This window comes from Pseudorca crassidens, chromosome 17, assembly GCF_039906515.1.
Source record: "Pseudorca crassidens isolate mPseCra1 chromosome 17, mPseCra1.hap1, whole genome shotgun sequence".
NCBI lineage: Eukaryota > Metazoa > Chordata > Mammalia > Artiodactyla > Delphinidae > Pseudorca > Pseudorca crassidens.
In genome coordinates, this window is record NC_090312.1 from 6,804,450 (window position 1) to 6,825,634 (window position 21,185).

General features: G+C 43.0%; 1 long non-coding RNA gene across 3 annotated transcripts in view; it reads right to left on the minus strand.

The window, feature by feature from the left end:
- Positions 1 to 21,185, minus strand: part of LOC137210743 (uncharacterized) — a 133,582-nt gene that overhangs the window by 103,634 nt on the left and 8,763 nt on the right. For all 3 annotated transcript variants that reach the window (XR_010936692.1, XR_010936690.1, XR_010936691.1), the window contains one exon: positions 20,168 to 20,425. This is a non-coding gene — a long non-coding RNA (uncharacterized lncRNA). The remainder of the gene's footprint in view (positions 1 to 20,167; positions 20,426 to 21,185) is intronic.

Consider the following 21,185-nt stretch of genomic DNA (forward strand, 5'->3'; position numbering starts at 1 on the left):
ACCAGCTGACAAGGTGGGTTCTCTAGTTAGGAGAAGCACCTGTGTCCTCTGTCACAGTGCTGGTGGCTGTGTGTAGAGAAGTAGACAAATAAGACCCGTGATGACCCACGGCACTCAATGCTTTTGAGGCAAATAACAGAAATCTTGGACAAACTCGAGTATGAACAATAAAGAAATGTATTATCTCATATAACTGGAAACCCAGAAGTCGGGCAGCCTCTAGCAGAAGCACATGCGTAATGTAACATAGACTCGGATTCCTTCGATCAGTCTCTCCCTCTCTCTCTCACTCTATCCCTCTCTCCTAGCCTCAGCTCCAGATTCCTCCTGAATCGGATCCTGGCATCCCTTGTAGAACCAAGAGGGCTTCCAGAGGTAACATGGCTTCTATGCATGCTGCCTTGTTCATGTTCAGGGGGACAGCCCAGAAATCCCTCCCTCAGTCATGAGTGGTTGGACATATCCTTCAGTTACCTTGTGATAATTAAGGCATTTCCCCGAGTCCCAGCAATCACAGGGGAACGTCATACACTGATTGGTTTAGGGAAATCAGAATCTAAACTCTGGGGCAGGTCGTGGAGTCACCATCCACTAGAAGGGGTAGAGGTAGGTGTTGAAGCAAAATCAGAACTCTGGGGAGAAAGGAAAAGCAGGCTGTGTGGAACAGATGTTGAGTTAGCTACCATCAATGTCTGCTCCACTGCTTTCCACAAACACAGAAAGAACTCATGTCCAGCTTATAGCTGGATGCAAGATGTGAAGAGAGTAGCATCAGCTTTGGTTGTGAAAAGACTAGATTTTATTCCTGTTCTTCTACCTACTGGCCGTGTAAGTAGATTAGCAATTCAATATCTCACTCTCAGCTTGATCATCTTGAAAATGGGGGAAAGAATTACAGCTGTACAGCATGCTTTTGAGAATTAAATACAATAATGTAGACAATGAATTTGATATATGACAAATAATCAGAGTATGTTCCTTCCTCCCTCCCTGCCTTCCATCCGTCTTGCCCCAGAGAATGGGGACACATTGATTCTCAATGGTAAGCAGAATCTGTGGAGGCTCAGTTGCAAAGTTGGGTTTGAAAACGGGCAGAGAGGGCCTGCAGAGAGCACTTTTTGCATATAATACGACATTGGAGACAGAGTAGTATTACTTGACCTTGAAGAACAGAAAGACACCAGAGCATGGATGAAGAGTGTGTATGTGTGTGATTCCGAGTGTATATGGGGGCGGGGTGAGAGATGAAGACAGAGGAGGTGTAGGTCTGGTCTGGTCACGGACAGCCACCATGCTGGCCTCAGAATCAGCCTTCCTTTTGATGGCTAAGGCCATCTTACCAGATCAAGTTCATTGCATGCCTTCTTTTCAGCAGTTCTTTCTTTCTCAGTAGGTTACTCAAGGCTCACACAAAGAGGCTATGGCAGGCCAGCCCCACCTGTCCACCCAAGTGCCCAGACTTGCATCAGTGGGTTCTCTAGTTAGGAGAATCAGCTGCTTAGGCTCACCCCAGGCCCCACCGTAGGTCAGTACCTGTTTAACCAAAGGCGATGGGGACTCACTCAATGCAGATGTATAAACTGGTTTCTCTGGTGGCAATACCAACAATGGAAAGATGGGGTCTGACTTTGCTCTTGTTTCAACAATTCATAAAAGTAAATAACGAGGTTGTAAACCGGGAGAAGGCAGAAAACATGAAGACAGACTTCTGATAAAATCTAGAGGTCTTAGAAAGCTCTTGTATGTGGAGGGGGGTAAGAAAGAAAAGTAGAAATCTAATATTGCTTCCAGAATTTCATTTGGAACAACCTGGAATATTGTCAGTTTCTTCAGTGAAATGGGGAACATGAGGAGGAAAATGTAGACTATTTGGGAAAAGGGAAGTAGCTCAAAATTGCTGGAATGTATGTTTTGAGGAGGGGTTGGCAGGAAATGAGGCTGCAGACATTGACAGGCATTAGGGAATGAAAAGCCTCTTACAGTAAAATGTTTGAAATTTATTCTAAAGGTAAAGAAGAATTAAAGAAAGTCTTTAAAGCAAGGACATGTTGTCTATATTTTTGAAAGACCCTTCTGGCTGCACCGGAAAGATGGACTGAGTGATGGCAGACAGAGGAGATTTCTGTAAAGATCCAGGTGACAAGCAAAGAGAACCTGAAAATAAGAAGCAATAAGGAATGAAGGAGGGAAGGGTGGAGAGAGGAATGATTGGATAATGGAGGGACTCATCTGCCATCTTAAATGACTTCTGTTTTAAGAGGCAGAGAAGCCCGAGTTTGGAATAACCAAGATTTAATGAAGGAATATCAATGGATCCGTCATTTCTGTAGAAATGGTGTAGTAATGGCTTCAGATGTTGAAAATGGAGCCCAGACTCCACGCAGGCATCTGGGTAAGACTCTACCACCCGGAGCTGAGAGCACATGAAGAACAAGAGATTTGGAAAGTTCAACTTCTCTGAAAAGAATGGAGCTTTTCTGTTTGGAGAGTTTACTCTTACTATGAAATATCACTAATGGGTGATTTACTATTGTTCACATTTCAGGCATTCGTGGTGCCAATATTACCCTTATTTACCTTGCAGTTCTGACACAGGGAATCCCTCGATGGCTGAATTGGGTCCCAGCCCCCAAATTCATATGTTGAAGCCCTAACACCCAGGACCACAGAACGTGACTGTTTTTAGGACTGCGCCTTTAAAGAGGTAATTAAGGTTAAATCGGGTCACTGGGGTGGGGCCCTAGTCCAGTGCTGCTGATGTCTTTATATAAAGAGGAGATTAAGATACAGACAGACCCAGAGGGAAGATCATACAGAGACACTTGAGGAACACAGCCATCTACAAACCAGAGAAAGAGGCCTCATAAGAAACCAACCCTGCCGCCATCTTGATCTCAGCCTTCTAGCCTCCAGAACTAGAATGAGAAAACACACTTCTGTTGCCAACCCTGACCAATCAACCAGAGACCTCACTATCAAGACCAGGGGGTTAACAGGAAAACAAAAACTCAAAGACATGGTGACTTCTAGAAAGCGCTCATTCTTACCACATCCCACCCCCAACTCTGGCCTTTTAGATTCACATAGGGTTTAAGATTGAGGACATTTCTGGAGGGCCACTTTAACTAGAAGTGAAGTGTCTAAAGTACTTAACAGTCTGAACCACAAGAGTATGATATATTTGGCGAACCCCAAGTGGGATGCATCAGCTGGTTCTGGGGAAAGGTCAGACCTAGGAGCAGCTTCCTACACGGATCACCACTTTACGGTTCTAGCTCCTTCTTCCGTGACATCGGTGGGTGCTCACTGGGTTACTATTTCCTCACATTATGGTTAGAAAATCTAAGACATCAGATTGGGTGTTAGAAAAGGGATTGGGAAACAGATGGGGAAATAGGCAGAATTGGCCTTAGTCTTGGTAAAAATGTTTAGTTTTAGCAAGTTTTCCATAGGTTCAGCCTTGTATATTAGTCCTTTGCTGATGGTTTTTGCATTGAAGTCAGGGGCTAACACAGAGGGTAATTTTCTTTGTTTTCTTCTGCATGTGTGCCCGTCTCAGGACTTCACAGGGAAAAGAGTGATGGGGTAAGGGAGATTTGAATACTACTATGCCACTTGGTAAAAATATAGACTATAGAGTAGTAGTTCTATTACTCTGATGTCCCCAATCTTGCCATCATTCCTGTGTAATGGGAAGCCACTGAAGGCACTTAAGTGGGGACTGATATAGTAAGATCTGCTTTAAAAAAACACATGGTGGGTAGACAGGATATAGATGTCACCCAAGGTAGAGAAACCCCCTAAGACGTTGCTCCAGGGGCCCTCATTCATTCTATCCACTTATTTTACAGATATTCATCATGCGCGTATTTTGTGAAATCGATCTTGGCTCCGGAGGCACAGTGACTGAGAAAATCAAAGTCACTGCCTGCACAAAGTTCTACTATAGTGGAAGAAAACAAGGGCTAAGTACGGTGCCTGGGGGCTGCTGTTATACACCGCAAGGAGGTCAGGTAAGTGCTCACTGATGAGATAATACTGAACACAGTGACTAGAACGCGAAAGCAGGACATGAGGACGTCTGGGGAGGGAGGATTTCAGGCAGTAAGACTAAGTGGAAAGTCTCTGAGGCAGGAATGTGCTTGGCTTGCTGGGGGCACAAGCAAGAAGGCCAGTGTGGCTAGCACAGATTCAGTAGCAGGGAGAGGGGCAGCACATACATTTGGAAAATCAGCAGGGGTAGGTAGAGGGAGAATAGATGAAATGAGGACTTATAAAATCTTCCTGTCTCTCGGTCAGACTTTCATCAAAATGCTATTTTAGTTTTCCTCTGGGGTCCCCTATCTCCTCATCATTCCCGAACAATAGGAGGCTGGTGCAGGTGGTGAGGGTGACATTGTACAGGCGCTGACACGTCAAAGGCAGGAGGGCCTGAGTCAGGACGGCTACAGAGACGGGCTGCAAAGATGAACACGGTGCTCACCGACCTTCCGTACAAAGACAGCACCTGTGACCGGCAGCCAGGCGGCGTAGGTGTCCAGAGTGGTGATGTTCACGTGCGTGGTGCAGTCTGTGGAGGAGGTGAAGAGTCTCTTAGCCTCGGTCCTGATTCCTCAAGTCATCCAGTTTCTCCAGTCATAGCTGTTCCCGTAAACACTGCCACAAGGTGACAGCATCCCAAGCTGTGGAGAGGCGCTAATGTGTGAGCTGTCACCAGGTGTTGACCCCCGCTTAGCAAACGCCCTGTCACTTCCCAGCAGCCTCACGAGCAGCTCTGCGCTGGGCAGGAGGCTCTCTGCTCAGCCTGGGGCCTGCCATGCTGGTTGGGCTTCACAGTCACACCTGCCATATGCTGCTGCATCACTGTTGTGATCAAGAGGCGGAGGAACAAATGCAATTGTGCTCCTTTTAAGCTCTTTTTGATATCATCATCATCGTCATCATTGTCATCACCGTCATCATCATCATCATCATAAACATCTACTCAGTGCTTGCTGTCTGCCTGGCACAGTGATAAACGCTTGCTCAGAACCTTACTGAATTCTCCAACAACCAGGAGGTTTTATCACCCACGTATTTAGATGAGAAAAATAAAGGAGAGAGTAATTACATAATTTGCCCAAGTTCACACAACTAGCTTGGGCTCACTGACCCAGAGGAAAGCTAACCTGTCCTCCTGCCAGGATGGTAGACAGAGCTGCACCCCTGCCCACCCTGGGCTCTTTATAAAGACCAGGGGACCTTACATCACTTCCTTAAGGTCCCACAGCTTGTTCATATCAGGAGCTAACACACACCATAGCAAGTACTAGTCTAGTGGCTTTTACGAAATTTTTATTTATTCTTCACAGCAACCTGAATTTTACAGATGAGGAAACAGAGCCCAGGGTCTGAGAGCCACCAGAGAGCTGGGCAGGGGCTTGAGTTCCAGACTCTCTGATAACCTTTGCCCCGACCCCCGTGGTGTCAGGACTCGCTTTGAGCGGAGCACGTGCCAGGGTTCAGACTTTCAGTGGACAGATTTTGTCTTAGAGCAAACAAGCCAGTGCAGCACCACAAGACAGAAACAGAATGGGAGCCACACGTGCGCTTCCTATTTTTTTGAGTAGCCACATTTTTAAAAAGAATTGATAGTCAAGTCATACTCCCGAGAAAGGGAGGATAAATTTTCATCCTCATTCCTGTAAGAAAACTGAAGACAAGAAAAGATCCATAGAGGCGAAGTCCCTGGACTTAGAGTCACTGAGCGAGCTGAATTCAAATCTCCCATCTGCCACTAACTGAGTGACTCTGTGCACTGTATGTAAACACAGTCTTTGCTGCATCGTCTGCAACTTTAAACTCTAACGCCAAGCATCTCAGCACATCATGCTGATTCGTGCCTCCATATGTCTCTTCCAGACTAGGGTTTCTGCGCTTCCTGCTACCTACCCTCTTGTAAAACCGATGCTTATCCAAGGAAATCTGACAAAATGATTGACTTAGCTAAGCTGGTACCTACTAGCGCTCCAGCTACAATCCAACTGAATAAGCGCGCCTATGCTTTTTACCTCTCTCTCTCTGCCCCCCCTCCCCTTCCCCGCCCGTGTGTGTGTGTGTGTGTGTGTGTGTGTGTGTGTGTGTGTGTGTGTGTGTGTGTGTGTGTGTGTGTGTGTGTGTGTGTGTGTGTGTGTGTGTGTGTGTGTGAAAGAGAGAGAGAGGGAATTCTGAGGGATTTCTTCCTCCAGTGTAGTTGAGATTAGGATAAATTGAATTGTTGGTTCATGACTATACCGAAGCTTCTTGAGTGTCCAGGAGAGACTCAGTATCAGATGGTTAATCTGAGACAAAACCAATAGCCAGGACTGCGCCATCAATAGACCTGGGTTTACAGTTTGCAGAATAATATTATGAACTTGAGGGTCAGCCTTCTGTTTGCCACTTTCGTCTTTGTTTGCACCAGTCTCACTCAGACCATCTTGCTCTACATGCTGACGTTCAGAACACACTGTTCCCTCTACAGCCATGTCCCGGGGGGCTCCCTTTCTTCCTTTGAGTGTCAGTTTAAATGTCACTTTCTTGGAGAGGTTTCCTTATGCAGACTTAACAAAGTAAAACCCACTCTTTTGGACACTATTTCAACCTCTATTTTTTCCTTCATAACATGTATTTTAGTTCACAATGCTTTTTAAACGTATAAGTACGTGCCTGTTTGCTTGAATATGTTTTTTCTAGACTAAAATGCAAAATTTATAAAGTCAGATATTGGTTTCTTTTATCATTGTTCTTGTTGTTCAGGTTTGTCCTCATTACCTAACATTATTCATGGTACTTAGCAGGTAATCAATAAATATTTGTTTGGGAAAAACAACAGTGACAATAAGGAAATGAGGAAGGAAGGAAGGAAAGCAGGGTGGGTGGGAGGGAAGAGAAGGAGGTTGAAAGAGAGAGAGAAGGAGGGAGGAACAAATAAACTAACGGACAAATGAGAGGGAAATGCAATGAAAAAAGAGGGAAGGAAAGAAGGCAGTTAGGTAGGCACTCAATTTAACAGAGCCTCATATTACCCTTGTGTATTGGGACTCCTGAGTGGAATTAATTATCAAGGATTTTTGTGTGATAATCAAACCATGCAAGTTGTAAACAGTAAAACACTATGCAAATCAGAGCCATTAAGGTTTGTCAATAACTCTTCCCCCCCCCCCAGAGGCATCTACTATGCAGTACCTAGAACATACTTGGTGTCTCTCTTTCCTTCTGCCCTGAGTGCTTTCCTCTCTGCCTTCATTCCTACTCACCCTTTAAAACTTCCTCTAGGACTTCCATGATGCCCCGTTTTCCTGCATTTTGAGGTAGGTATCTCCTCTACATTTTTGTGGGGTTCCATGGGCCTCTGGTGACTGGGGGCAAGGGGAGGGACAGTAAGCCACTGCCCTGATCACGTGGTTTTGGTTTTTTTTTTCATTTTAACATCTTTATTGGAGTATAATTGCTTTACAATGGTATATTAGTTTCAGCTTCACAACAAAATGAATCAGTTATATATATACATATGTTCCCATATCTCTTCCCGCTTGCGTCTCCTCCCTCCCACCCTCCCTATCCCACCCCTCCAGGCGGTCACAAAGCACCGAGCTGATCTCCCTGTGCTATGCGGCTGCTTCCCACTAGCTATCTACCTTACGTTTGGTAGTGTATATATGTCCATGCCTCTTTTCTCGCTTTGTCACCGTTTACCCTTCCCCCTCCCCATAGCCTCAAGTCCATCCTCTAGTAAGTCTGTGTCTTTATTTCTGTTTCACCCCTAGGTTTTTCATGACATTTTTTTTTTCTTAAATTCCATATATATGTGTTAGCATACGGTATTTGTCTCTCTCTTTCTGACTTACTTCACTCTGTATGACAGACTCTAGGTCCATCCACCTCATTACAAATAGCTTAATTTTGTTTCTTTTTATGGCTGCGTAATATTCCATTGTATATATGTGCCACGTCTTCTTTATCCATTCATCGATGATGGACACTTAGGTTGTTTCCATCTCTGGGCTATTGTAAATAGAGCTGCAATGAACATTTTGGTACATGACTCTTTTTGAATTATGGTTTTCTCAGAGTATATGCCCAGTAGTGGGATTGCTGGGTCATATGGTAGTTCTATTTGTAGTTTTTTAAGGAACCTCCATACTGTTCTCCACAGTGGTTGTATCAATTTACATTCCCACCAACAGTGTAAGAGGGTTCCCTTTTCTCCACACCCTCTCCAGCATTTATTGTTTCTAGATTTTTTGATGATGGCCATTCTGACTGGTGTGAGATGATATCTCATTGTAGTTTTGATTTGCATTTCTCTAATGATTAGTGATGTTGAGCATTCTTTCATGTGTTTGTTGGCACTCTGTATATCTTCTTTGGAGAAATGTCTATTTAGGTCCTCTGCCCATTTTTGGATTGGGTTGTTTGTTTTTTTGTTATTAAGCTGCATGAGCTGCTTATAAATTTTGGAGATTAATCCTTTGTCAGCTGCTTCATTTGCAAATATTTTCTCCCATTCTGAGGGTTGTCTTTTGGTCTTGTTTATGGTTTCCTTTGCTGCATAAAAGCTTTGAAGTTTCATTAGGTCCCATTTGTTTACTTTTGTTTTTATTTCCATTTCTCTAGGAGGTGGGTCAAAAAGGACCTTGTTGTGATTTATGTCATAGAGTGTCCTGCCTATGTTTTCCTCTAAGAGTTTGATAGTTTCTGGCCTTACATTTAGGTCTTTAATCCATTTTGAGCTTATTTTTGTGTATGGTGATAGGGAGTGATCTAATCTCATACTTTTACATGTACCTGTCCAGTTTTCCCAGCACCACTTATTGAATAGGCTGTCCTTTCTCCACTGTACATTCCTGCCTCCTTTGTCAAAGATAAGGTGACCATATGTGCGTGGGTTTATCTCTGGGCTTTCTATCCTGTTCCATTGATCTCTATTTCTGTTTTTGTGCCAGTACCATACTGTCTTGATTACTGTAGCTTTGTAGTATAGTCTGAAGTCAGGAAGCCTGATTCCTCCAGCTCCGTTTTTCGTTCTCAAGATTACTTTGGCTATTCGGGGTCTTTTGTGTTTCCATACAAATTGTGAAATTTTTTGTTCTAGTGCTGTGAAAAATGCCAGTGGTAGTTTGATAGGGATTGCATTGAATCTGTAGATTGCTTTGGGTAGTAGAGTCATTTTCACAATGTTGATTCTTCCAATCCAAGAACATGGTATATCTCTCCATCTATTTGTATCATCTTTAATTTCTTTCATCAGTGTCTTATAATTTTCTGCATACAGGTCTTTTGTCTCCTTAGGTAGGTTTATTCCTAGATATTTTATTCTTTTTGTTGCAATGGTAAATGGGAGTGTTTTCTTGATTTCACTTTCAGATTTTTCATCCTTAGTGTATAGGAATGCCAGAGATTTCTGTGCATTAATTTTGTATCCTGCTACTTTGCCAAATTCATTGATTAGCTCTAGTAGTTTTCTGGTAGCATCTTTAGGATTCTCTATGTATAGTATCATGTCATCTGCAAACAGTGACAGCTTTACTTCTTCTTTTCCGATTTGGATTCCTTTTATTTCCTTTTCTTCTCTGATTGCTGTGGCTAAAACTTCCGAAACTATGTTGAATAAGAGTGGTGAGAGTGGGCAACCTTGTCTTGTTCCTGATCTTAGTGGAAATGCTTTCAGTTTTTCACCATTGAGGACGATGTTGGCTGTGGGTTTGTCATATATGGCCTTTATTATGTTGAGGAAAGTTCCCTCTATGCCTACTTTCTGCAGGGTTTTTATCATAAATGGGTGTTGAATTTTGTCAAAAGCTTTCTCTGCCTCTATTGAGATGATCATATGGTTTTTCTCCTTCAATTTGTTAATATGGTGTATCACGTTGATTGATTTGCGTATATTGAAGAATCCTGCATTCCTGGAATAAACCCCACTTGATCATGGTGTATGATCCGTTTAATGTGCTGTTGGATTCTGTTTGCTAGTATTTTGTTGAGGATTTTTGCATCTATGTTCATCAGTGATATTGGCCTGTAGTTTTCTTTCTTTGTGACATCCTTGTCTGGTTTTGGTATCAGGGTGATGGTGGCCTTGTAGAATGAGTTGGGGAGTGTTCCTCCCTCTGCTACATTTTGGAAGAGTCTGAGAAGGATAGGTGATAGCTCTTCTCTAAATGTTTGATAGAATTTGCCTGTGAAGCCATCTGGTCCTGGGCTTTTGCTTGTTGGAAGATTTTTAATCACAGTTTCAATTTCAGTGCTTGTGATTGGTCTGTTCATATTTTCTATTTCTTCCTGATTCAGTCTTGGCAGGTTGTGCCTTTCTAAGAATTTGTCCATTTCTTCCAGGTTGTCCATTTTATTGGCATAGAGTTGCTTGTAGTAATCTCTCATGATCTTTTGTATTTCTTCAGTATCAGTTGTTACTTCTCCTTTTTCATTTCTAATTCTATTGATTTGAGTCTTCTCCCTTTTTTTCTTGATGAGTCTGGCTAATGGTTTATCAATTTTGTTTATCCTTTCAAAGAACCAGCTTTTAGTTTTATTGATCTTTGCTATCGTTTCCTTCATTTCTTTTTAATTTATTTCTGATCTGATTTTTATGATTTCTTTCCTCCTGCTAACTTTGGGGGTTTTTTGTTCTTCTTTCTCTAATTGCTTTAGGTGCAAGGTTAGGTTGTTTATTCGAGATGTTTCCTGCTTCTTAAGGTAGGATTGTATTGCTATAAACCTCCCTCTTAGAACTGCTTTTGCTGCATCCCATAGATTTTGAGTTGTCGTGTCTCCATTGTCATTTGTTTCTAGGTATTTTTTGATTTCCTCTTTGATTTCTTCAGTGATCACTTCGTTATTAAGTAGTGTATTGTTTAGCCTCCATGTGTTTGTATTTTTTACAGATCTTTTCCTGTAATTGATATCGAGTCTCATAGCGTTGTGGTCGGAAAAGATACTTGATACAATTTCAATTTTCTTAAATTTACCAAGGCTTGATTTGTGACCCAAGATATGATCTATCCTGGAGAATGTTCCATGAGCACTTGAGAAAAATGTGTATTCTGTTGTTTGTTTTTGGATGGAATGTCCTATAAATATCAATTAACTCCATCTCGTTTAATGTATCATTTAAAGCTTGTGTTTCCTTATTTATTTTCATTTTGGTTGATCTGTCCATTGGTGAAAGTGGGGTGTTAAAGTCCCCTACTATGAATGTGTTACTGTCGATTTCCCCTTTTATGGCTGTCAGTATTTGCCTTATGTATTGAGGTGCTCCTATGTTGGGTGCATAAATATTTACAATTGTTATATCTTCTTCTTGGATCGATCCCTTGATCATTATGTAGTGTCCTTGTCTCTTCTAATAGTCTTTGTTTTAAAGTCTATTTTGTCTGATATGAGAATTGCTACTCCAGCTTTCTTTTGGTTTCTATTTGCATGAAATACCTTTTTCCATCCCCTTACTTTCAGTCTGTATGTGTCTCTAGGTCTGAAGTGGGTCTCTTGTAGACAGCAAATATATGCGTCTTGTTTTTGTATCCATTCAGCCAATCTGTGTCTTTTGGTGGGAGCATTTAGTCCATTTACATTTAAGGTAATTATCGATATGTGTGTTCCCATTCCCATTTTCTTAATTGTTTTGGGTTCGTTATTGTAGGTCTTTTCCTTCTCTTATGTTTCTTGCCTAGAGAAGTTCCTTTAGCAGTTGTTGTAGAGCTGGTTTGGTGGTGCTGAACTCTCTCAGCTTTTGCTTGTCTGTAAAGGTTTTAATTTCTCCATCATATCTGAATGAGATCCTTGCTGGGTAGAGTCATCTTGGTTGCAGGTTTTTCTCCTTCAACACTTTCAGTATGTCCTGCCACTCCCTTCTGGCTTGCAGAGTTTCTGCTGAAAGAAAGATCAGCTGTTAACCTTATAGGGATTCCCTTGTGTGTTATTTGTTGTTTTTCCCTTGCTGCTTTTAATATGTTTTCTTTGTATTTAATTTTTGACAGTTTGATTAATATGTGTCTTGGCGTATTTCTCCTTGGATTTATCCTGCATGGGACTCTCTGTGCTTCCTGGACTTGATTAACTATTTCCTTTCCCATATTAGGGAAGTTTTCAACTATAATCTCTTCAAATATTTTCTCAGTCTCTTTCTTTTTCTCTTCTTCTTCTGGAACCCTTATAATTCGAATGTTGGTGCGTTTAATGTTGTCCCAGAGGTTTCTGAGACTGTCCTCAGTTCTTTTCATTCTTTTTTCTTTATTCTGCTCTGCAGTAGTTATTTCCACTATTTTATCTTCCAGGTCACTTATCCGTTCTTCTGCCTCAGTTATTCTGCTGTTGATCCCATCTAGAGTATTTTTCATTTCATTTATTGTGTTGTTCATCATTGCTTGTTTCATCTTTAGTTCTTCTAGGTCCTTGTTAACTGATTCTTGCATTTTGTCTATTCTATTTCCAAGATTTTGGATCATCTTTACTATCATTATTCTGAATTCTTTTCCAGGTAGACTGCCTATTTCCTCTTCATTTGTTAGGTCTGGTGGGTTTTTATCTTGCTCCTTCATCTGCTGTGTGTTTTTCTGTCTTTTCATTGTGCTTATCTTACTGTGTTTGGGGTCTCCTTTTTGCAGGCTGAAGGTTCGTAGTTCCTGTTGTTTTTTGTGTCTGTCCTCAGTGGCTAAGATTGGTTCAGTGGGTTGTGTAGGCTTCCTGGTGGAGGGGACTAGTGCCTGTGTTCTGGTGGATGAGGCTGGATCTTGTCTTTCTGGTGGGCAAGTCCACGCCTGGTGGTGTGTTTGTTTTGGGGTGTCTGTAGACTTATTATGATTTTGGGCAGCCTCTCTGCCAATGGGTGGGGTTGTGTTCCTGTCTTGCTAGTTGTTTGGCATAGGATGTCCAGCACTGTAGCTTGCTGGTCGTTGAGTGAAGCTGGGTGCTGGCGTTGAGATGGAGATCTCTGGGAGATTTTCGCTGTTTGATATTATGTGGAGCTGGGAGGTCTCTTGTGGACCAGTGTCCTGAAGTTGGCTCTCCCACCTCAGAGGCACAGCACTGACTCCTGGCTGCAGCACCAAGAGCCTTTCATCCACACGGCTCCTTAATTTGGGATGATTGGTTGTCTATTCAGGTATTCCACAGATGCAGGTACATCAAGTTGATTGTGGAGCTTTAATCCGCTGCTCCTGAGGCTGCTGGGAGAGATTTCCCTTTCTCTTCTTTGTTCTCACAGCTCCCGGGGCTCAGCTTTGGATTTGGCCCCGCCTGTGCGTGTAGGTCGCCGGAGGGCGTCTGTTCTTTGCTCAGACGGGACAGGGTTAAAGGAGCCGCTGATTCGGAGGCTCTGGCTCACTCAGGCCGGAGGGGTAGGGAGGGTCACGGAGTGCGGGGCGGACCTGCGGCGGCAGAGGCCGACGTGACGTTGCTAGCCTGAGGCGCGCCGTGCGTTCTCCCGGGGGATTTGTCCCTGGATCCCGGGACCCCGGCAGTGGCGGGCTGCACAGGCTCCCCGGAAGGGAGTGTGGATAGTGACCTGTGCCCGCACACAGGCTTCTTGGTGGCGGCAGCAGCGGCCCTAGCGTCTCATGTCTGTCTCTGGGCTCCGCACTTTCAGCCGCGGCTTGCGCCCGTCTCCAGAGCTCTCTCAAGCAGCGTTCCTAATCCCCTCTCCTCGTGCACCAGGAAACAAAGAGGTAAGAAAAAGTCTCTTGCCTATTCGGCAGCTCCAGACTTTTCCCCGGACTCCCTCCCGGCTAGCCGTGGTGCACTGACGCCCTGCAGGCTGTGTTCACACCGCCAACCCCAGGCCTCTCCCTTTGCTCTGACCGAAGCCGGAGCCTCAGCTCCCAGCCCCGCCCGCCCCGGTGGGGGAGCAGACAAGCCTCTCGGCTGGTGAGTGCCGGTCGGCCCTGAGCCTCTGTGCGGGAATCTTGCCGCTTTGCCCTCCGCACCCCTGTGGCTGTGCTCTCCTCCGCGGCTCCCAAGCTCCCCCACTCTGCCACCCGAAGTCTCCGCCTGCGAAGGGGCTCCTAGTGTGTGGACACTTTTCCTCCTTCACAGCTCTCTCCCGCTGGTGCAGGACCTGTCCCTATCCTTTTGTCTCTGTTTAGTTTTTTCTTTTGCCCTACCCAGGTACGTGGGGGGTTCCTTGCCTTTTGGGAGGTCTGAGGTCTTCTGCCAGCGTTCAGTAGGTGCTCCGTAGGAGTTGTTCCACGCGTAGATGTATTTCTGGTGTATCTCGATCACGTGGTTTTGTAAGAATCTCTTTAGAAGCCTGTCTTCTGATTTGGTGGTTAGCTTCCCAAGGGATGTCATGTCTGTCTTGTTTATTATGATACCACTACTTAGCCAAATCACTGGCATATAACTGTATATTGAAACAATAAGCGCAGAGGTGATTGGATAAGTAAATACGTGAGTGAATGAATAAACATTTTACACTTGCTGCACACAGGAGCTTTTTTTCGTGAGCATTCTCATACACTTCCTAGCATCTAGTTTCAAATATAATAGGTACCTAAATGCATCGCAGGTTTTTTTGGATGGCTTGTTATTTTCTTACAGAAGAACCACTGTCTCTATGGCTATGCAGCAAAACCAGACTGCAAACAGGAGTGTTCTGTTCATCAAGAGAGGCCAACAGGTGTTATTTTAGAGGCATCCACTGCCTGAGAGCTGAGCCCTTAATTTACTCTGATGACTACCTTAAGTAGCCAAAGTGACTCGGAAGCCCTCCCTTGAGACATTCATTGGAAAACACAGTTTGAATTAGTCTAATAACTGAATGTCAACCGACTTCTACCACAAAGCAGTGAGGTGTGCTTCCCTCTTTACAAATCAAGTAACCCAGAAGAGTACAGCCTCAATAACCACTAATAAGGGTTCTCAGAGGACTGAGGCCAGCAAGGGAATTCTTTTTACCTGTAGCCTACAGTCCAAATACCTTACCTTAGCATCCACTACCCTTAATGAGTCGGCCCTGACTTCCCCAATCATTGAAAACACTCCGCAAAATCCCACGAGCATTTGTAAAGAAGTGGAGACGACAGCGCATTCCACGTTGAGGGAACAATTTAAACAAAGGCAAGAAAGTCAGTTAAGTTCAGTAATTCTATAAGGTGCATATGTGGGAGGAATTAATGATAAAATAGGGAAACGAAGGTCTGATTGTGAGATATCTTGGAATAAATGTTGCTCGGTCTTCTGGTCTGGACAGAGTGGCATAGATATGTTTTTCCTTGTCCCTCCTCACTCAGCATCACCATAAACCCTAGAACGGGTGCAGGAGACAACCAAGGAGAACTCTGAGAGGTGTAAGAAGGCCAGCAGGCTCGGGCTCCAAGACTGGAAGAACAGCTCAGGGGCAGAGCATCTTGTCTTCTCTCGCCCAACAGAAGAAGGTCACCCAGGCCTGGCGTTCACCAATCCCCGACCCACCAACAGAATAACATGCAGGCAGACGCATTCTGGCCCCGGATCAAACAAGAGTCTCTCTGGATACATCAGGTTACTCACTCAGACACCATGAATAACCAGAGGATAAACAAAGAACTCTTCCCCCACTGGGCCTGAGACTCCCTCTTTCTGCTGAAAGGTTCTGAGGGGTCAGGGATAAAGCAAGAAAAAGACAAGAAAACCAGTGGCTGTGTCCAGGAAGCCTCTCTTTCCTCACAGGCTTAACTGAGATTCCCCCTTCCCACTCAAAGACACCTGGGGAGCAGAGGGGGTGGGACTGGGGTCCAGTAGGTGGACCCAAACCACGCCCCTCACCAGTGGAAGGCATCCGACAGCAGACTTGGGGAAATGCCTTCTGTACCCTCCGCAGCACTAGCCAGGACAGGGAAGGCCCAGCAGCACCAAACCAAGCAGATGAAAACCACGCTGCGCACATTCTGAGGATTAAACTGCCACTAGAACCATACTCCACAAAGTCAGCCAAAGCCTGCATTCTAAACCTAAACTTGGTGACTTGCTAAAAGAAGAGATTTTACTAGGACCCAAAGCATTCTAACATACAGACGCTGTCCAGGACGCAACTGAAAATCACCTAGGATACCAAGAACCAAGAAAATCACAACTTCAATGAGAGACGACAATCAAGTGATGGTGTACAAGGGCGAATCAGACGTGGGAATTATATCGTTGTAAGAGAAGGATGTTAAGGCAGTAGTTGTAAAAAATGCTTCGAAATTCAATTATAGATTCTCCTGAAACAAAAGAAAAAATAGAAATTACAGCAAAAGAATAAAAGTTTTATATAAAGAACCAAATGGAAGTTAAGAAACTAAAAAATGCAGTAACAGGAAAGTCTCACTGGATGAACTCAAACAGTAAAGTAGAAATGACTTGTCGATCAAGACTGTGTGATTGACACACAGATCAATGGAACACATGTCAATGGAACAAAATAGAGCTCCTACTGAGAGACTCACATAAATGTGCTCAACTGATTTCTGACAAGGGTAGAAAGGTAATTCAATGGAGGAAGGATAGCTTTTTAAACACACAGTACTGGAGCATTTGGGCACCCATAGGCAAGGAAAGAAAGAGTTATCCTAACCTACTCTCAACACACTATATAAAAATTAACTCACCATTGATCACAGACAAATATAAAAATATAAAACTTTCCACAAAAACAACAGCAACAGAGGAGAAAGTCTTCGGGATCTAGGGCTAATCTGAGAGTTCTTCAACTTGACATTAAAAATATGTTGCAATAAAGGGAAAATTGATAAACTGGACCTCATAAAAATTTTAAGAAGTTTGTATTTTGACAGTCCATGTGAAGAGGAAGAAAAGACAATTTACAGACTGGGAGAAAATATTTTCAAACCTCATATCTGTCCAAAAATCAGTATTTAGAATATATAATGAACTCTCTAAACTCAACAGTTAAAAAAAAAAAATGAGACATTTCACTGAAGATATACACATAACAGATAGTACATGAAAAAGGTATTCAACATTATTAACCATCAGAGAAATGCAAATTCAAACCACATCTGCTATCACTACATACCTATCAGAATGGATGAAGTTAAAAACAAAAAACACCAAAGAAAATGCAAAGAAAATGAATCACTCACACATTGCTGCTGGAAATGTAAAACAGTATAGGCACTCATTAAAATGGTCATTGGCTTCTTGTAAAACTAAATATAAAATTACCATATGACCAGGCCATTTCATACCTGGGCATTTATCCCAGAGTAAGAAAAATTTATGTTCACGTGAAAACCTGTACATGAGAATTCATAGTAGCCTCATTAGCAACGGCGAGAAACTGGAATCAGCCTGGCTGTGCTTCCGCAGGTGAACGGTTAGCAACGTGTGTTACCTAAGTTTCACGGAATACTGCTCATCAATAAAAAGGAATCAACAACTTGGTTAAGTCTCCAGGGAATTATGCTGAGTGAAAAGAGTCAATTCCAAAAGGTTACATTTTGTATTATTCCATTTACAGAACATTTTTAAATGACCAGATTTTAGAAAGGGACAGCTTTTTAGTGGTCAGGACTTCATTCCAGAGCCAAGTGGGGTGGCCATGGTAGGAGATGGGGATAGTTATAAAATGCAACATGCGAGATCCAACGTGAAGCAGTAGTTAGAACTATTCAATATCTTGACTGTCGTGGTGGATACAGGAACCTACGAAGATGATAAAACTGTATAGATCTCAACATACACGTACATGTGTAAAGGAGAACTGGGAAAATTGGGATGAGATCAGAGGATTGTATTAAAGTCATTGCCCTATGATATTTAATATAGTTTGGCAAAATTTTGCTACAGAGAGAAACTGGGAAAAGTAGTCAAGGGATATCTATGTAGTATTGATTTTTATTACAATTATATGCGAATCTACAATTATCTCAATAAAGCTTTCAAGGAAAAATACTACTTGCTCTAACTCGGGGCAGACCATGGGATGGCTGAGCCCATAAGCCCTAGAGAAAGTAGCTAGAAGGGGTCAGTGTGAGTGGCTGACATTAGGAAAGGATTAGAAAAAAGTGAAGAGCTTGGTCAATGGTTGGCTTTTATGTAAGAGGAAAAAGAAAGAGATAAGAGACAGTTCAGAAGTCTGAGACATCAAAAAGTTGGCACAATGAGTATTCTAGGCTCTCAACAGTAGGAAACAAGGTTGGAAAAGCTTGGATTGACAAAGACACATAGAGACTCAGCCATTCTGCATAAAGTAGTAGTGTCTCAGCCTAGTTGTCTTGAAAACAGAGCCCAAGACAATGTTGTATGTCCACGTGTCTTATCTGAAAAAGAATGAAAGACTAGGAAAGCCATGCAGGGAAGGAGGAAAATCCAAATTAAGAATATTGGCCACTCCTGTGGGTGTCAGGGGCCCAGTCATCACAAGACCTTCTGAGAAGCTTTACACAAGGTGCCTCATACTGTCAACCCATTAAGTGAAGGATAGGAGACATAAAAAAGGAAGCAGCAAAGTGTATCAAGCTTCAGAATTGTGTCTAGGTTGTGATGACTGGCCACGTGTAACTGACTGGAGAGAAACAGATCAGAAGCTTCCTAAGTTTGGGGGTAAATTACATTGTCAAAACACTACCAAAGGTTCTCTGACTCTTTGAGACCTAAAAGGGCCTTTGAGACTCCATACCATACTTGCACCTGCAGAAGTGGGCTTTACAGGGTTACAGAAACTTTGCAGACCTATAATAATGCACCCTGGAGGATAATGAACAAGAATAGAACTCCCAGAGAATAGAGCAAAAAATCCATGGAGAACGAGGGGCAATGAGTATTCTCCCAAACATCAGAGGAGGATTTAACTAAGAAACATCACCAATTTTCAAGTTAGAGGACCTTCTTAAAGCCTGCCCTGCAGGACTTCGAAGATACAGACCAGTGGCTGCTGTAGCCTCCCATTCTACCATTTTCTGACTGAGAATGTCTTTGCATAGGAGGAGGATGGGGAAACAGACAACTTCCTTTTTATTTGTAAATTACTGAACCATGAGGAGACATATCCATGGGGAACCACTGGGGCGCTAAGCATCTACCCGACTTTGAGCTGAATGCAGTGGGACAGAAGAAACCTGGCTTGGCTCTACTGCGGAGGGTATGAGAGCTTTTCTGTGTGACAGAAGAACGAAACAGATTTCTGGGCAGTGACCAGAAGGGTAAACTGAAAACCATTCCACGTTTTCTCTTCTCCTTGGGCCCAAAACTAGACTACATTTTTCACCCTCCCAGCAATTAGCCAGTGGAATATGAATTGAAGTAATTTACTTATACTTTTAGGTCTGACCCATTAAAATATAAATTGTCCATAGATAATTTTCAATTCTGTTTCCATCTGTTGGCTTAATGTAGAAATTTTGAAGAAGTTGGATGTAACTGGAGCCAAAAACGGAAAGTTTGGTTCCCAAATATCTTTAACAATGCAGAGTTCTCTTGCTAACCCACATTGGACTGGGATTTATGCTATTTGGCAAAGTGAAGGAATTTTGCAGATGTAATTATTAAAGTCGCTAATCAATTGACTTTAAGTTAATCAAAGGGGATTTTATCCTGGGTGAGAAGGACCTAATCACGTGGATCCTTTATACAGGGGTCTAGATGTTAGTGTCTTTCTACTGTTGGCTCTGAAGACACAAGCTGACATGAATTCTACAGACACAAGGAAATGAGGCTGCCAACATCCTGATGGAGTTTGCAAGTAGATTCTACTCTAGTTGCGCCTCCAGGTGAGGACACAGCCTGGCTGACACCTGGATTTCAGCCTTGGGAGACCCTGAGCCGAGGGTATAGTTAAGTTATACCAAGACTTCCGACCTACAGAAATTGTGAGGTAATGAAGACATGTCAAGTTGCTAATTCGTGGTACTCTGTTATGTTGCAATATAAAATGGAATACAGCTACCTGCATGACACGGATTTCAATTATTTTATGGCAAAACTGTATCCCTAAGGTCCTGTCAAAGAAAAGAGTTTTATTATATTTTCCCTTGTTTTCTGAAGTCAACCAGGACAGTCTTCAGTAGAAAAGGACCCCTGGTAGGTGCGATGGTCGTGGTCACATCCTCGTCTCTGTCGAGTCTAACTGATCCGTTACTGGATCACTTTCAAGTTTTGCCACCTCCAAGGATCACCTGAGATATAATTAAATAAGTATTTTTTCTTTTTATCTACTCATATTTTTACTTACGTAAATCTCTGTGAAGAGTGTATTAGTTATGGTGACACCAGCTGCTGTAAGTGACGAATCCTCAAATCTCATTGGCTTAGAATAAAAGTTCATCTCTTCCTGTGAAACATTCCAAAGATGGATATTCTCCAGGAAACTCTCTTGTGCAACTGGCTCCTATGCACTGATTCAGGATCCAATTTCTTCCAACTTGTATCTCAGTGGCCTTCAACATACAACTTACAAAATCACCTGGTGGTCATCTCAGTATAAGCCAACCTGTGGGTAAAAGAGAATGAGGAATCGTGCATAAGGAGTCCCCAGGTACGAGGCCTTGAAGAAATTTCCTTACTGGTCCCAGGGATATGCCTAATTGCAAGGAACCTGAAAAATACAGTTAAGTCCAAGAATACCCTCCTACCCACCGTGGACCTCAGACATACGTGGGAAAAACACCAGTGTAGTTTCAGTTCTCAACCCTGTGACTACTTCCCAGGTGACATTTGTCAATGTCTGAAGGCTCTTTTGGTGGTCACAAGTAGGGCGAGGGCCACTACTGACATCTCATGGGTAGAGGCCAGGGATACTGCTGAGTACCCTACAATACACCGGACAGCCCTCCCCCTGCCCCGCAACAAAAATTAACTCTCCCCATATATCAGCAGTGCCAAGATTGAGTAACCTGATATAGAGTAAATAGCAACAGATCTGTAAATCCCTGATATCATGTATTCATATGGGACAAATTCTTAAGCATTTACCATGTGCCAGGTACTGTTCTATATTCAGTGATGCAAAAGTGAACAAGACAGATTCCTTTCCCTCATGGCACCTACGCTCTGGCTAATTACATATGTGACCTGATTAACCTGCCTGAAAGTTCTGTTTCTCACTTATGAAGTAAGGGTCAATATAACTCACAAGGCACGTATCGAGTTTAAATGAGACAACGTATGTGTAAAGGAATGTTAAAATGGTGCTCTTCATGCTTCATGAGGCATGAATTCAACAGATGTTACATTCCAAAGTGAATTGGAGA